The following is an 18463-nucleotide window of genomic DNA, read 5'->3' as shown; positions in this document are numbered from 1 at the left end:
GATTTAAAAGAACTGCGGTAATATTCGAGTATTATTTCGTTTTATGTTATTACTGTAATTAATTTGCATAAAATGGCGATTTTGGTAGATTCTGGTAGTTTGAAACCGCTATTATCTATGCCATTATTAAAAAAAAATAAAAAAACCAAAAACTCTATTTGATTCAACCCTAAAATTGCACTTCGAACGCGACACTGCCACTATGTTAGAGGAAGGACGAGACAAAAATGACGCTGTCACTCCAGAGAGAAAAGAGAGTGGCATTGTCCTCCGACTAGAATATTTTCTTCCTCGACATTCTATGTTGTGAACCGAAACGCTCTCCTTCTTATCTCCTCTAGTGACAATCTCTCTCGCCACGATTTCCGTGCAACGATGTTCTCTTTCATTGAGCTACAAAAATGCAAGTTTCTCTTCATTTTTGTCGATAGCAAGGCCTTTCTTAACTTTTCAATTCTTTTAGGTCTATATTTTGTATTTACCATGACTTATTTATTTTTATTAATTTCTATAACTGCTGTATGTGAATTCATACCAGGATTTATTCGTTTTGCAGCTACACAAATTTTGTTAATTGTGGAAGTGACATGTATATAGGATAATGAATTAAGATAATCTTGTTTATTGGTGATTCATTTGATTGAGAAAAATCCTGTGATTCTTACGTGGATTAAGATAATAAATTGTCAATTTTGTTATGGAATTAAAATAATTAATTTTCTTACCATTATAACAAGATTTCTTACCATTATAACAAGATAAAAGATAAAAAAAACCACTCAAATACAATATCAGTTTATATATTATCTTACTCTTCATAGATATTGCTACTAGTTTATTACGGTCTTCTATCTTCTATCTTTTAGTTAAAAAATTGAAATTCAATGGAAGGTAGACTTATCGCACTTCAAGCTCAAATGTCTCAATATCTTAAATTTTCTGGAGTGTGGGTGACTAATAAGAAGAACCAGTAGAGAGAGGGAAAGACTGGGTCATTACTTGTGTTAGGTTTTGAGCCCTTTTTAGAGCTGGTATATTCAATTTGTCATTTTCTATATTTATGGTGATTGCCTTTTTTATTTTGAAAGGGTTTGAATTTGTCTTTCATTATTTTATCTGTCATTATGAATTATCCTGGTTTGTCTGTACTTGTGTAAGGGATAACATTAAATTATATGATCACAAATACATCAAAACAGGAGGAAATTATTGAATAAAAAATTCATTTTTACAAAAAAAAATGAATTATAAACTTTTATTTTGAGAGGGAATATATATTTTGCCAACAAGATCTTAGTTTTACCTGCTGAATAATAAAGAAGAAACAGCTATATACACTTTGTATTTATAATTATCATCTTGAAATTTATAAGTCAACGCAATTAAGTATTATGATCATAAACAAACAAGATAACTAAAGAAGAAGTTAACATGAACATATAAGTATTATAAAGTTAGCATGATTATTTTTGTTTAAATACATTTAAATTTATTTAATTGAAATTTTTATATGGAATATTTGGTGAAGTTTTTCTAAAATTGTGAAAACCTTAAAGAAGCAAATCAATCAAATCATGCAAAGAAAAAGAAAAAAAATGAGAAAGTGTAAGCTTCAACCAACGTTTAACCATAATAGTTCCATGATCTTCTTGGACATTTCCCCGAATATGTTGTCTAGTACTATTCCAAAGGAGATTGGTGTAATGTACTATCTCTACATTCTCAATTTGGGGGCATAATAACATTTCTGGTAGCATTCCTTAAGAGCTTGGCAGCATAAAGAACCTCAACATTCTTGATCTCTCCCACAATATGCTCTAAGGCTCCATTCCACATAGCTTGACTAGTCTCTTCCAGAGATTGATTTTTCTGACAATTTTTTGGCCGGCTTTTCCGAGGCCGGTCAATTTGACACCTTTTCGGTGATAACTTGAAAGAGTGAGTCAGACATTATATTTCATGGTGCGCATAAGAGTGAGGTGAACACTCTATTTTAGAGTTGAAAGTGAGCAGGATACTATATCTCAAGGAACCCACAAAGTGAGTCGGCACTATACACAAAGTGAGTGGGCACTATATTCGAGGACCGTGGCAGCAAGGCAAGGATGCGTTGGGTTGACAATTGAATCAACACGTGATATCATAATCAATAGGACAAATATTCATCATATGTATTTACTATGTGATTGTTTGCTTTGATTAATTGCATTATGCCTAATTGAATAACATGTCTAATTGCTAAATGAATTACTTGTTGTGTATGAACTCTTCTTGTGTTTTTACTTGTCTGCATTACTTGTATTTTACCGATTTGAGGAGGTTCGTAGGTGACGGCGATGGAATCGCGTGGAGGCTAGGTTAGTGAAGGCTGTGGGACAATTAGTTAGACAATTCCTAATTTTAGATAACCTTTTTTTGGTTTAAGACTGATCACCTTAATATTAAATGTTGAGTGTGAAGAGGATCTAAAAAATATATCTATAAAGACACTTCTATTAAAAATAGCCATAAAAAAGATATTTTTATTAGACACATCCACAAAAACACTTCTATTAAACACAATTATAAATAAGAATTGGTAGAAGTTGGCAGGAATGCTGTTGGTAACGTAGCGGAATTGTTAACCAATACATGTAGGATTAAAGTAAGATAAAGTAAAAAGAGAGAAAGAATCTTGAATTGAGGGATGTGATTAATGATAATTTGAACCGTCATTTTAAGTTATCTAAAACAGACATTTTAATTTAGAAAATTATGACAATTTTTTTAAAATCGTGGTAATAATTAGAATGACGCCCACAATTATGTTGCTTTCTGAAATTGCCATTCTTCGTAATAATAGCGATTTAAACTGTCATAAATACAAAAAAAAAAACTTTTTTTACTAAATTTTTTGTAGTGTGATGGTTAAAACTTGATCACTATATATACATGTTATGAGGAAAAGATTCACACTTCTATCTAATTCTCTTGATGGTTAACGAATTCATCACGTGCTACCTGTGAGCATATTAGACAAGATGTGTATTCTAGAATATTGAACTCCCACACAAATATTATTCTCCAACTACCTGACTGATATGATAATTATAAAATTAAGATTGTACATAGTTATGGTTAATCCAAAAATCACATTTATCTTTAATTAACCAAAAATTTAATTTAGGTTAATAAATATTAAATAAAATAAAATCAAGCTAATTTTAACTATTTTTTGTTAATCAAATATTTTTATTTTTTAAATTTAATTTTGATTAATCAAATTTTAATAATATAAATATAATTTTTAAAATTATTTTATTAAATTAGTTAATCAAAATATAATTATAATTTTTTATCTAATTAATCATATTTTGATTTTGAAATGTACAACCTTATCATAAATTATAAAAATAGGTATGTAAATTATCTTTTATTTAATATTTTAACTTTTTAATATAGATCTAACAAAATCTAACACAAATTTTGTTTATCTTATCTTATCTTACTTGCTAAATTGTAGAATAGTATTTTCCTTGTCACTACGAGTAGATAGAGTTACGAAGTGGCAGCATCATCTTTAAAAAATATTAAATTCAACACCTACATGGAATCTAGGAATTAAGCTGGAAGCAGTTAGGAGCATACTATTTGCATGTTGCTAAATGGGAGATGCTACTATGTTGAAAGAAAGATTCTTCAGCAGGTATTGCTCTTGTTTGTTTCAATGTGGTGAGAACACGTGTCTCGTTGAAACATTTACTGCTTCTGCATGTGTTGCAGTCGAAGGCAGTAGAAGGTCTTACAATTCAATAGGGGTGCAAAAATCGAGGTATCTAATCAAACATATTAGAAATAACAATAAGCTAATTAATTATAGATTAAATATAATGTAATGTAATTGGTTTTTGGTTTTTAACGCTCGGGTCTCAGTTTGGTTAAAAAATTTGAATAGGCTTGAGAAAATATTATACCAAAAAAAAAAAGAGGACCCAACCCGTCACTTCACCCACACCCTCCGTCACTTGTGATTTGCCCTATGCAATATAATGTGAATTTTTAAAATACATAAACAATTTAGTTTAATTACATATATTATTATAACATATATCAAATAAATCTCAAATGATTAATCTAATGTATGAAAATTCCAATTGATATAATATGATTACAAAAATTATTCATAATTTTATTCTCCCCCTTAATATATTATTAAGATATTAAATAATTATTTTAATATTATTGTTTATAGATATCCACAAATACTAAATTGCATTTTTCTTAATCATGTATAATATTGGAAACGACTTTTTCGATGATTCATTATTTTAAAACTCATTCGACTATTTGAATTTTAGGATACTGTTTATATCTAACATTTTTTTTAACCCTTCTTAATTAAAACACACAATCAACTAACTAATTGTAAGATTACTTTATCTTTTGTTAAAAATAAAGTTAAAATGCAAAAAACAACCCCTTGCACCGATTAAGACATTTTAAAACATAAAAAATATGACATACAGAAAATCAGACTATTTCTAACACTGGACTCAAACATAAAAGTTAATTAGGCATGCATTACGTTTACCCATATGCCCAATCCTTTTTTTCCCTTCACACCATTGGATCTTTTTCCTCCAGACCAACACATCTACATGTTCAATATCCAAGGCCCATCTAGGTAATTATTTAACGGCCCGCCCATTTAATAAAAAAAAAATTAATTACCCCAATTATATTATTGTTAACTACATTCATTATCATCAATAAATCTTCTGCTAAGCACGGATAACTGTCACAAACCCTGTCAACGGCGGGGCCCACCGTGACTTTTCTTAAGATCACCATCCGCTATATTAAGAACGACATTACTTTTCTCTGTACACGCGTTCTAACTATGGCCAAGACACATAACATCCGCGGGTGCTGAAGGATCTTTGGTTCAGCACAGTAGAATTTTCCTAACGGTGCTTAGTCAATCGTCTAAAATTAAATAATAACAAAAAAAAAAATCTTTTCACAAAAGTTTGCAAGTTTAATACTCATTTATCGATGTGATGGTGGTTGTGTGATTCTGTCTCTAAATTAGGCCAAAATTAGTCCACAGTCAATTTTTTACTTTTAAAATTTAAAAACTCAAAACTTTTTAGATTCACTAGTATTTCTTCTATATTTCAAATGTTGTTTAGCTACAATCCTTTTGCTAATTAAAAATTATTTGTTTGTAGGTTTAGATTATAACCTCATACAGTGTATTTTTCTTTTTAGTTTTGTTGTCATGATAATATTTAATTCAATAAGATAAATATTAATCTGTTGTGAATTTGAACTTCACTTAAAGAAGTTAATAGATTATTGTATAAATAAAATAAGATTCAACCTTTGATATTTATTTATGCAGATCAGTAAATTGATCACTCGACTAACTCAATTTAATTACATAGTATATATCTCTTCTAACATTTCTTTGTAAGTTTAGAGTTATGCATGTTTTCTTTTTGGGATTAAATACGGTCTCGTTACACATCTAAGTTTTTTTGATAACCAACTCCAATCAAGTTGATTCAAACCTAACAAAAATCAGTTTCATTAGTGAGAGCGTATAGACACACTCCAACTCCCAGCGGCATCATGCGCTTCTTCTTCTCTGCGTTCATTCTTCTTCTTCTTCTTCTTCGTGTGTTTCCTCATCACTATTAGTCTTTTATTGCTTTGCATGCGTTTTTTTTTCTCTTTCTGGTAATTTTTGCAGTATTATGTATTTATTTGTCTTCTTTATTTGATTTTTTTTCTTTTTCTTATTTTTATTCTTGTTAAGAGAGTAAAACAAGAAGAATTATGAGAATGTGAAACAAGAAAAGAAGAAAAAGACGATGATAACGAAGAAGAAAAGGAGGAGAATGATGAATTTTGAATTGTGCAGAATTTATTAGCAAAATAACACCAAAATTTCTATAACCCAAAAACTTCTTAATTTTGACACCGAAATTTTACTACAAGAATACATAAATGCCTTCCTTAACATTGCAATTTTTTTCTTTTTATTATTTTTCTTCTTTTTTTTTTTTTGTTGCTCTTACTTCTTCTTTTAGGAGTATTGCTTCTTATATTACAATGTTATTTAGTTGAATGAATATAGATTCATATCAACATGGTTTAAATCACATAAGAAACAGTACAACTACATAAATACTCCAAATCTAAGCCTATGACAAGAATCATACTGAATCTAAATCAAAATAAAACCAAAATTTATAAATAGTGACACCAGAAAAACTGAACTCAAAACAAGTATAGAAATATGAATCAAACTGAATCTAACTAATAATAGCACCAAAATTTAGAAATAATGACACAAGAAAATTTATCAACATGGCTTAAATCACATAAGAAACAATATAACTATATAGAGACTTCAAATCCAAATCTATAATAAGAATCACACTGAATCTAAATCAAAATAACATTGAAATTTGTAAATGGTACACCAAAAAAATTAAACTCAAAATAAGCACAGAAATATAAATCACACTAAATCTAACTCATAATAATACTAAAATTTGGAAATAATGACACTAAAAAATTCATCAATATGACTTAAATCACATAAAAAACACTACAATTATATAGAGACTTCAAATTTAAATTTATGACAAAAATTACATTAAATTTAAATTAAAATAATACTAAAATTTTAAATGATAACACCAAAATAGTATAGACATAAATCAATCAATAACAAAAGCACATGCATGAGAATTTTAAGGAGAAAAATCCAACAAATAAAGTATGCCTATTTCATTATACACATACAAACATCTTTTCTATGCCAAGCTTGCATCAAATAAATTCAGCAATTTGTACTAATAATAATTCCTCGCTCAAAAGCTATAATATTTTCAATAATCTATTACTGACAAGTTTAATATATATAGGTTGATCGAAAGCATGTTCCATTTTTTCTCCATTTGTTCTCATATATAGCTAGTGGACCACACCTCAGTAACAAGTTTGATGATGGAGGATGAACAAAAAAAGAGAAAAAATATAAATAAAAATAAAAGAGAAAAAAGAGGAGGAGGTGGTGGTAGTAGTGATGGTGATCACTACAAAAAAAAGGTTGAATACGGTCGAGTTTAGCATCACACATTAGTGTTGGAATTCGTTTGGTCAAATCGTTACTAACGGATTTCTATTTCTGACAGTAAATTTGCTGGTAATACTTGGAGAAAAAAGGGGAAAATATGCGTGAAATTTAGCGTGGGATTTACTGTCGGAATAATCTGTCGGTAAACCCATTTTAGTGAAATGCTGCATTTTGGTGACTCGCAACAAGTTACCGTTGGATTTATCCGTCGGTAAATCTGACGGTAATGAGCCCTAAATTTTAAAGCGCGAACCTTCTCCCCCTTCAATTCGAAATCTACTGTCTTTCTCTAACCTCTCTTCCCCTTTTCTCTCTTTAGCCACCTCCTCTCCCCACTGTAGCGTCAACCCCACCGCCGCCTGCCCCTCCTGTCGCCGCCTCCCTCCTCTCCTTGCATTGAACCTTTTCCATGATGTCTCCATTGCAGCCACCAACGTCTCACTGTTCTTCGCATCGCCGACTTCTTTCCTTGGTCCAGCACGCTTCGTCATCTGCCACCAGGTCCAGCTTCTTCGTCGTCTGCCAGGTCCAGATTAGTTGATTTTTCTTGCTAAATCTTTTTTGTTTTTAACCTATTTTTCATAAAAAAAATGTGATTTGGTTAATTTAGTTTGTAACGTATTCAAAATGATTTAGCTAAAAATAATTAGCTAATTTTGTGTTTGTTTGTGAGCTCTGATCTCTTATGATGCTATGTATGTAATGTAATTGACTAATTGCATGGTTATCAATTTATGATGAGACTTGAATTTGTCAATTTGTTAAATGAAGGGGTAAGTACGATTTTGGTCCCTTAAGTTTAGTGCCAGAATCGAATTCGTCCCTCTTGTTATTTTGTCATTAAAATCGTCCTTAATTTTTTTTTCGTATTAAAATCGTCCTTTTTATTAAAATTTTTAATTTAATACCTAAACTACCCCTATTCCTATTTTAATAATAAAAATTATAAAATTTAAAAAAAAAACAAAACGCGTTTGGGGAGGAGGGGGGGGGGAAGAAAACGCGTGGGTGGGTGAGGAGGGAGGGAGATGGCGCCGGGGAGGGGAGGGGAAGGGAGCGGGGGAGGGGGATGGCGCCGGGGAGGGAGCTGCTCACGTTGCTGCCGTCAGACCCTGTCGCCGCCGTTCGTGCTTCAGTCGCCGCTGCTGGTCGCCGCCTCGCCGCTGCTGCTCGTCGCCTCTGCTTCTTGCTTCGTCTTCTGCTTCTTCTTCTTCTTCTTCTTCTTCTTCTTCTTATTATTATTATTATTGTTGTTGCTGATTTGTTGCTGATTTGTGGAATATTATTGTTGTTTTCTGTTTCTGATTTGTTGATTTGGGTGAGGGGGAGACGGGGAGGGGGAGGTGACGCGGGGTGGGGGTGGAGGTGCTGGGAAGGGAAGACGGGGAGAGGGGGGGTGACACCGGGTGGGGGTGGGGTGCTGGGAAGGGAAGACGGGGAGAGGGGGGGTGACGCCGGGTGGGGGTGGGGGTGCTGGGAAGGGAAGACGGGGAGGGGGGTGACGCCGGGTGGGGGTGGGGGTGCTGGGAAGGGAAGACGGGGAGAGGGGGGGTGACGCCGGGTGGGGGTGGGGGTGGGGGTGCTGGGAAGGGAAGACGGGGAGGGGGAGGGGGAGGGGGAGGGGAAGGGAAAGGGGGGGGGGACGACGGCAGCGTTGATGGTGGTGCTGGTGGTGCTGCGGTGGTGTTGGTGGAGGTTGTGGCGGTGGTGTTGGTGTTGGTGGTGGTGGTGGTGGAGGAAGTAATTATGTTGGTAGTGGTGAGGGTATTTTTGTCCAAAAAAATAAAAAGGACGATTTTAATACGAAAAAAAACATTAAGGACGATTTTAATGGCAAAATAACAAGAGGGACGAATTCGATTCTGGCACTAAACTTAAGGGACCAAAATCGTACTTACCCCTTAAATGAAAAACTTAAATTTGTTGAATAGAAAATTTGCTAATTATTGATTTAGTTATGCTGCTGATGACTGATTTTGTTTGTGTTTACTAATTTTGATTGAATGAAAAGTTTGTTAATTTTTGTGTGTTTGCTATTTAGTTATGCTTTTATGTAATTTCATATCTTGAATCTTCCAATAATTTTAGTTCTATGAATGACTGAATAATATCATAAAAATATATCTACATGAGAGAATTTGAATGACAACAATAAAATATAAGTTAATAATTGTTATGTTTTAGTTAACATGAGAGAGATTTAAATGATAACAGAAAAAAAACTTATTTTATATTAAGAAAAAATTAGTATAAGATCCGAGATATAAACATGCGAATTTGGTTATAATACTAGTATGTTCATTATTTGCTCTGTGTGTGTTTTTGATAAATTGTTTTTGTTATTTAATCTAAAAAATTATGAAATTAAAATAAAACTTTTTTTAACTATAATTTCTAGTTGGCCATTAAAAATAAATAGTTGAACTTTCATCTAGCACAAGTCTAATTGTATACCAATTCAATTGTATTTTATAGGTCATTACAAATTTAAATAATAACTTGTTAGGCACATCTCTGTAGATTGAATTGCTAAGTTGCATTAGTCCATGGCACAATTCTATTCACTCAATCAAATTCATACTTAAAGTTTTGCATATTGCTTTTGCATTGGATTTATTCATGTCACATCTTATTGTGCTTGATTATGTTAACTTGAGTCTAATTAAGAATAAATAGTTCAAAATCTATTTCATACTTAAAGTTTTGCATATTTCTTTTGCATTGGATTTATACCCGTCACATCTTATTACTTTGGATTTGAATCATGAAGGCTCCTTGTTTAGTTGAGTTTAATTCTTATGAAATTAATTGAATGTTGACTGATGCTTTGGATTAAAATTAGTTGGATTTGTAGGAACAATAAAGGTGGATATATATCCAATTTTATGGGAGGTTATTTCCAATTTTTTCGGAGAGTTTTGTTAAATGATTCGTGTAATATATATGCTGATTAGTGTTAATAATATATTCTCCTTGCAATCATGACAACAGGTAGCAGAGATAGATCGAGTGGGTTTCGTAGTCGTGGTAGAGGGAAGGTTTTCACCGAATTTTCAGGGACTGTTCATTCATCACCCTCTACTCCGACTACCCTGTTGACCCCTGTGACGTCACAGGTGGGTCCAGTAGACCAGCAGTTCATCATAGTCTCAAACTCGAACTACGTGTATCCTTCTGCTACGACCCCTACAGATCCAGCAACAAAGCCCGCGGTGGATGATTCCTCCAGTGCCCCCAACAGGATGCCCCTCCACCCCCGCCCGTCATCCGGCTGAGGATTTGGCCTGATGGCATATAGGCGTGAGTACATACTATTTTTTAATCTTAAGTTTGTTAATATTAAATTTATGTGTTTCTATATGTTTGTTAACCTTAGGTTTTTTTCTCTGATAGGTTTGCACCAAACAATAATGCTTGCACACAGGAGATCTCTGAGGTTATTTAGTCAATGTACGACGACTCATGCCCGAGCTACTCGAAGATCCCTGCTGAGACCAGAGAGCGATGGTTTCAGAAATGGGCGGTAAGAACCCAATAATGTTAAATTAATTAAATGTATTTTATTTTAACTAACTAATGGGAGACGAAAAATAATCTCATGATTAGGAGGATCTACGACCACTGTGCAGCTAAATGACTTCAGCAGATGCTGAGCGACATTCGTCAGTGGTGCGACCACCTAACGCCCTGGATCCGTCCATCTCTCAAGACAGAACTGGAGGTCCATTTTAGAAATGATGACGGGTTCAAGCATTGCCGTCTGACGAATATCGTTAACAGGACTTCGCCGAGGTCATCGAAGTATACGGGTGCGTCGGCGACCTTCATGAAGACGAAGATCAGACTGGTAAGTAGTTTTGGTAATGTTTGTTAGTAGTTACTTGAATTAGTTGTTTGTTGATTTATTTTATTGGTTGATACGAATATGTGTAGTCTAAGTCGTTGGATTGCGAGGCGACACTGGTAGAGATCTTCAAGTATACTCATACCTTGAAGGCCAACAAGGGGAGATTTGCTGATGAGCGGTCTGGGGTCCATTATGTGAGTTTTAAATAATTCTAAGTTTCAAATTTTTTTGGTTTAAAGTCAATTAGCTGTTATCCTAATCACAGCGTGTGTGACACAGGATGATTACACGCAGAGATTGGAGGCTGCGATCCAGCAATCTCAGCCACCTAGTGGGAACGACGAATACGACTCTGAGACTTCAGTGGTAGATTTTGATAGAGTTTAATGCGAGATCGCCTCTAAACCCCACTAGAATCGCCACTTTGGGTTGGATTCATTCTTTGCCAGTGGCCTCCACTGCTTCGTATTGGCAGCTTTCTCTGCCTCTGCCACCAGCCCTGCCGAACCACAGTAAGTTGTCGACTTAAGAGAGGAGGTGCAGAAGCTGACACAGGAGCTGCACCAACAAGCAAGGTAGTCTGAGCAGAGACACAACGACCTTCTTGCACGCATTGGAGGAGCCGTTGCCATCAACTCGGACCCCACGGAGAAGCTTGAGCAACTAGATCATTTGCGAGAGCAGATGGAAGTGTACAACCAGCAGATGCGCGCTGGAGGGAGCGGCACTGCTGGTACCAGCGGCAACACGGTCGGTGGGGCACCACCATCAGCATCTACTCCGCCGCCTCAGCAGGGGGAAGATGACAACGACGATTACCTGAATCTGTAGGATTTAGGGATTAATTTTTTTATGTCTACTTCATTATATTCTACTTCTCTAACATTTTATTATATTCAGACCATTTATTTTTAATAAAATAATTTGTTGATTTTTGGTAATTTTGAATTTCTGTAAACAATTTTGTTTACAAGAGTTTTAATTTGACTACTAATTGTGGCTTAACTATGCCAACAGAAAAAAAAACTATCGTAGGATTTACCGGCGAAAAAATCTTATGGTAACTTGGCGCCAAAACACGTGATATGGCGCCAAAGTTACTGTCGGATTAATCCAATAGTTATCAGCAACTCAGTTTCGATAAATTCATTGAAAAACCGATGAAAAATCTACCAATAATTAGCGTAGGACAAAAATAATTCGTCAGTAAATAGTTTTCGACACCGTTTATACCGTCAACTCCAGGACGACGGTAAATCCAACGGTACTCATCGTTTTTCTTGTTGTGGGTGGTGATGATAACGATGATAACAAACTAGAAAGATAAAATAAAAGAGGAGAAGAAGAAAAAGCAGCGGTAGCAGTGTGAAGAAAAAGAAGAAAAAGAGGAAGAAGAAGCGCACATGGATATGAAAAACGGTTATACAACTTATTAAATTTGGTTAAGTAATTTGCTTGGTTGTAGAGCTTTTTTGGATTGGATAATGACTTTTATTTGGTCATAATTCATAAATGACAATGCCATTCAAAGGAAGCGAAGGAAGTATAGATGATGTCCATTTGTATATTTTTGTTTGTATCAATAAATCAACTTAAAAAAGTATACTATAGAAAAGTGAACTTTTTTTAAATATTGGGCTTAGAATAGTGTTATCTCCAAAGAGGCCCATTATGTGTGGTTGTATTGAGCTGCGGACGTTACAACTTTGATTTTTTAAATTCGTTAAAATAACAAATATTTTCTAAAAAAAACATCAATGATTTTTTTTAAATTAATTAAAATTCTTTTTAGATAAAATATTGGTATCGTTTTTTATCTTTTGAAAAATATAAATTATTTTCAAGCAGGATAAAAATATTTTTGGGTAGCGTGCGTCATTACAAGAAAAATGTTGAATATGGTCACATTTAGCTATCAAACGATAGCGATGGGTTTACCGGAGGATTTGGCAACAAATTCGTCGAATAAAAAGATTACCGTCGGATTTAATTTTCGATGGTTAATTCACCGGTAATAATTGGAGGAAAAACAAAAAAAATTTGCGTCGAAATTACTATCAGATTTACCGTCGAATTTATCCGCCAATAATTCCTAATTAGTGCAACGCTGCGTTTTGGTCACTTTTAAAGCGTTACCGTCGAATTTTTCTGCTGATAAATCCGACGATAATCTTACCCTAAATTCAAACCGCGAACTCTCTCCCCCTCATTTTCGAACTACTCTCTCTCTCTCTAACCTCTCCTCTCTCTCTCCCTCTCTCTCCCTAAACCACCTCCAGCAGTCCCTTCGCCAGCTCTTCTGCCAACATCGGCTACCACCAACTGCATCCAAAGAATGCGTGAACTTGGCTAGGTGCTCCTTGCGATGCGTTAGTCGTTCCGTCGCCGTTGTTATTGTCGCTCCTGCCACAACTGCCACTGTCGTTGCTCCCTTACTCACTGACCTGCGTCTCTCCTCCCTCGCCCTCATCCCTCTTCCTATTCCATCCTCGTTTTTACTTCATTTTAAATTTAAAAACTTTAACCCTTTTTTGAACCCTAACCCTATCTCACTCCTTCTTCAGTGACCGTGGTCCCTAGTTCATATGTTCTCGCCACCTTGGATTCTCGCTGCCAGTCGTACTTAGTTTCTACCACATCGCCGTCTTCTGCTTCCTCTTCTCGTGATTCCTCCATCGCTGTGTTCTTGGTTCTGCTTCTGCAATGTATGTGAGTTCACTGATTTCACTTTTGACTGAGTTTTTTTTTTCAGTTTTTATTCCATAAATTTTATACCGATTTTTTTTTCAATTTTTCAATTTTAAATTTTGGTGTAGATTTAGATAATTTGTTTAATTTCACGCAATCAATTATTATTGAGTTTCATCTAACTCTCTTTGTTGAGTTAAGAAATTAACTAAATTAATTAGTGATGACAAACATTATTTTTTGACAAAATAAATAATTAGTGTTGAGTGTTAATAATTATATGTTGCTAATTATTTATAAATTATTGCAGGCCAAAATTTAATCAAGCAGCCCAAATTGAAATGAAAATAAAAACATCAAGGCTAATGGGCTGGTTAATCAAGTGAAGCCCAAAAGAAACAAAGCCAAAGAAACCAACGGGCTGAATATGAAGAAAGCCAACCCAAGCCCGAGTTGCTTACCCAAGTGGATCCCACCAAGCTTCTAATACAAGATTGAAGACTTCACTCTCTCTTATTGCTTCGGTCAGCAACAAAACAAAAGAAAGAGAGTTGTGTTCCTCCTGCTACTTTTATCAGAGAAGAAAGAAAGAGAAAGTTTAATCATAAAGCAAAGATCTAATCACCCATCAAGTTGAGTTAGAAATTAAAAGGTGATTTATTCCCATTTGCATGCAACTTACTTTCTTCACTTCATCTCAAATCTTCTGGTTTACCATTTTTGGATAAATGGAAAAAGTGTTCTCTGATCTTTACTGCTGTGCATCTACGGTCATATATGTGTCTTGGGGACTAAGTTGTTTTTCAATGACCAAGATCTGGGATTACCATTGAAAATGTTTGTTTATACTGCTCAAATGTCTTCGGTCAAGCAAAAAGGAGACAGCTTGGAAATCCCTAATTTGGGATAATAAAGAAAGCAATCTCTGTTCACCACTGCTGTACATCAATGGTCAAGATTGTTTCTTGGGGACCAAGAAGTATCTCAAGGATTCAGATCTGGGTTCACTATTAAAAATAATTTTCTTTGCTTCCCTGATGCTTTCGGTCAAGAAAGAAGGTCAGACTCAAACTTCCAATTTGGGGATTAACTGGAAAAAAGGTGATGTGATTTGTTGGTGAAGCTCAAGGCTCAAGAAGTTGACCTAGGAAGGTGAACCTAGCTACATGCAAGGAGATAAAAGAAGTCTTGTTGTTCATTCAGAAGCTAAGGAGAGAAAATCAGAGTTTGAGAGTTGTGTTCTGTAAAGAAGTTCCTCTACTTGGATAATGCTTTCTTTCAAAGAAGCATTCGGCCAATACTGAAGAACTGTATCTAAGGTTTGCGAATCTGGTTTTGCACATAGCAAAGAGGCTGCTGATGAAGTCAATCTCCTTCATGTTTTACTGATTGTAATGTACTTTTCAATGCTTATCTTTCTTTAATTTCTTGTGAGAAAAGGCATTATGAGAAGGCTTAAGAAAAAGCCATAAGTGGAAAAAGACTGAGAGAAACACTTGAGAGAAAAGCCTAGAGTTATTTTCTGATTTCTTTAGGTTGGTTAAGTGTCTTGTATCTTGTACCTGTAAGGTATTCCTTTCTTAGTTGGGTTAGCACTAAGAGTGATTAGTTAGGTATTAGCATAGCCAATGTCAAGTTAGGTTAGAACTTGAGTGTGAAAGGATTGGGTCAATCCTGTAAAATTGGCGTATGTAATACTGTTAACTATAGTGAAATTCTTCCATAGTTGTGGAGGAGACTGGATGTAGGCTTGCATAGCACAAGGCAACCGAACCAGGATACATGCTGGTGTTAGCTTTTATCTTCTCTGCTAAGTTCTGTTTTCTGATATTCATGAGACAAAAATAAATTGTCTCATAAATTTCCGCTGCTGAGTTCAAACAGAACCTAAATTAAAAGTTTGTTTTAAAAGGGTAATAACAGCAATTAAAAGGAAAGCATAGATTCAACCCCCCTTCTCTAAGCCTACCACAACCTTCACTCTTGTTATGATTTTTAGTTTGTTCTTGATTCCTGGTTGAGAATTTTTGTTATTTTTTTGTTTTGCAAGTTTGAGTTCAGAGAATAGTATAAGATAGAGCACCCAAATAACAAATTTGTTGCAGTTGTGAGTGTTTATTTATGTGGAATATTATTCAGTACTTGTTTTAAAAATTTTTGAATTAGTTTTTAAATTATTTTTAACATGTTTGAATTTTAACTTCTTTTATCATTGCGGTTTCAGACCAATTAGGTTAGCAAGGCTAGTGGCAGGTAAAAATTGATTACTTGTTTTTAACTTATTTATGATTGATGATTGATTTTTGTTATTATTTTCATAATTGTTCTCTTATTGGTCTATTAAAATTTAAAATTCAATCACATATTAGTTATCTCTGTTTTTACTTTTTCTCTAATTTTGTGCTTATTCTTTATTTATTTTTTTGATTAATTATGCCTATAAAATTAATGTTCAATTCTTCACCTTTTATTTTTAGAAAAAATTGAAATCATATATAAAACGAAAATTTAGAAAGTACAATGATACCAAATATTGATAGGAAGAACATTTTCTATAAATTTTATAGTCTATTTTTAGTTCTTTTAAAATTTTAATATTTAAAAAAAAATTTATATGTTAATTTGACTGATAATAATGAGTAGAATTAAGCCTAGAAAAGTATATAGAAAAAGAAAAGAAGAAAATACTGTGGAGAAAACTTACAACTTCTTACAAGCATAGGGTATCACCACTAATTAGCAATTTCCACAAGAAGACAAGTAAACAGACGATCCTCTAATTGGATATTTAACACTTAAACCTTTTAATATAAAATGATATCAATTTTAAACTAGTACATATTCTTGTTTAAAATGGATGTAACATATAAAATGCTCATACGATATATCCTTCTTTTCTTTTTTTGATTTTGGAAGGTTGAAAATGCTAATATATTCTAACGTGTCACACATGGATAGAGTTCTAGAGAATCTCTTTATGCATGAAGTTATTCAGAATTTTCCTTTAACAATCAATCATGGCTCATTAACTAAAGAAAAATTAAATTTGCAATATTTTTGTGTATATATATATATATGAATTTTCCTTTAACAATCAATCATGGCTCATTAACTAAAGAAAAATTAAATTTGCAATATTTTTGTGTATATATATATATATATATATATATATATATATATAAGATTTTTTTAATATCTTCTCTCATTTTTTATTAATAATTTTTAATACTAAAAAACTTACAAAAATATAGACAAACAATAATATATAACATTTTTGTTAGCTTTTAATAGTAGATTCCTGATAGAATAATATGATTATATGGTCTAGTGTAGTGTCCATCGATAAATCGAAATCTGATTAGAGGACCCACTTGTTTTTTCAAAATTCTTATTTTCTTAAGAACATAATTCGATTTCATCAACATAACATCATCAACATGAATCAATACAAAGCGCATTAGATTCTTTCCTTAGTGCGAAGCAACTAAACGCTAGTTTATGATGAGGATTGAGTAAAATTCTAACTCATAACTAAGCCATTCCCACAATCATCATATCTAAGGATATAGAATATGCAATTGCGGTCAAAGATGGTTCAATAATTTGAATAATCGGTAAAAAAAAAAAAAAGGAATTTCTTTTAAAGAGAAGCAGAAATTAACATTCGAAGAAATTGTCAAATGCCACTTACATATAGCAAAAAAAGAGAGTTAGATTTATATTTAAAAAGGGAAAAATTATGTTCTATATTAAATTAACTTATAAACTGAAAAAAAGTACAATATTCCGTTATGGAAAATATTAAAATGTGAAAAAAAATGGACAAATTTGAGTTTCTTCTAATTTTAAAATTACACGGACGTATTATAATACAGTGGGATACCTTTTTTTTCTTCGAGTAAATTTAAACTCTTTCTAAATCTAAAAAAAAATTTTATGAACATCAAACTTCTTTTGAAAAATCTTTTTCTTAAATCTAGAGAATTTGTACTATTAACTTCAATTCAATGCAACATTCATTTCAGCGAGCGTTTATAATTAAATATTTTTGTAATTTTTGAAGAGTTTTGACAATTTAACCTTTTATAAGAGATTATTTTATTATGCCAACTAGTTATAACTCAAATGCTATAGTCACCTCATACTTATTTAAGAGGATGCAGATTTGAGTTTTCTTATCTTTGGTAAAAAAAAAAAAAAAAAAAGATTATCTTATGATATAATAGTGACTCTCTATTGCTATAGAGTATGGTATAAAGTTCAGCTATGGTTGTCATCACTCTTTTAGGGTTAAGTACAATTTTGGTTTCTAAAATATAGACTAAAAAATTTTTTTGTTTCTAAGTTTTTTTTTTTCATACAAAATTGTCCCTAAAATTTAAAACCAAGTTCTAAAATCGTTTTTTTACTTAAATCTTAAAAATTTAGACTAAATTACCCATAACTAAAAAGTTATAAAATAAAAAAAAATAAGAGAAAGATAATGTTTCTACTCCTGTAAAGAAAAAAGGAAAGAAGAAAAAGAAATTGTCCACGATTCACTTTTGCCTCCGCTTCCGCCGCCACCTCCGTACAATTTTAGTCCCTAAAGTAAGGACGATTTTAAAATCAAGTTAAATCTTAAGGACGATTTTGTATGTAAAAAAAGGTTGAGAGCAAAAAAATTTTCAGCCTATAGCTTAGAGACCAAATTCGTATTTAACTCACTCTTTTACAGAAAATTAAATTTCACCACAAACTATAAATATTAGATATAAAACTAAAAAAATTCCCTCTTCTCTGATGGGCCATATTAAATA

This window comes from Arachis ipaensis, chromosome B1, assembly GCF_059453495.1.
Source record: "Arachis ipaensis isolate K30076 ecotype BB chromosome B1, ASM5945349v1, whole genome shotgun sequence".
Lineage (NCBI taxonomy): Eukaryota > Viridiplantae > Streptophyta > Magnoliopsida > Fabales > Fabaceae > Arachis > Arachis ipaensis.
The sequence above is the reverse complement of the archived record's forward strand: the minus strand, read 5'-3'. Positions refer to the sequence as shown.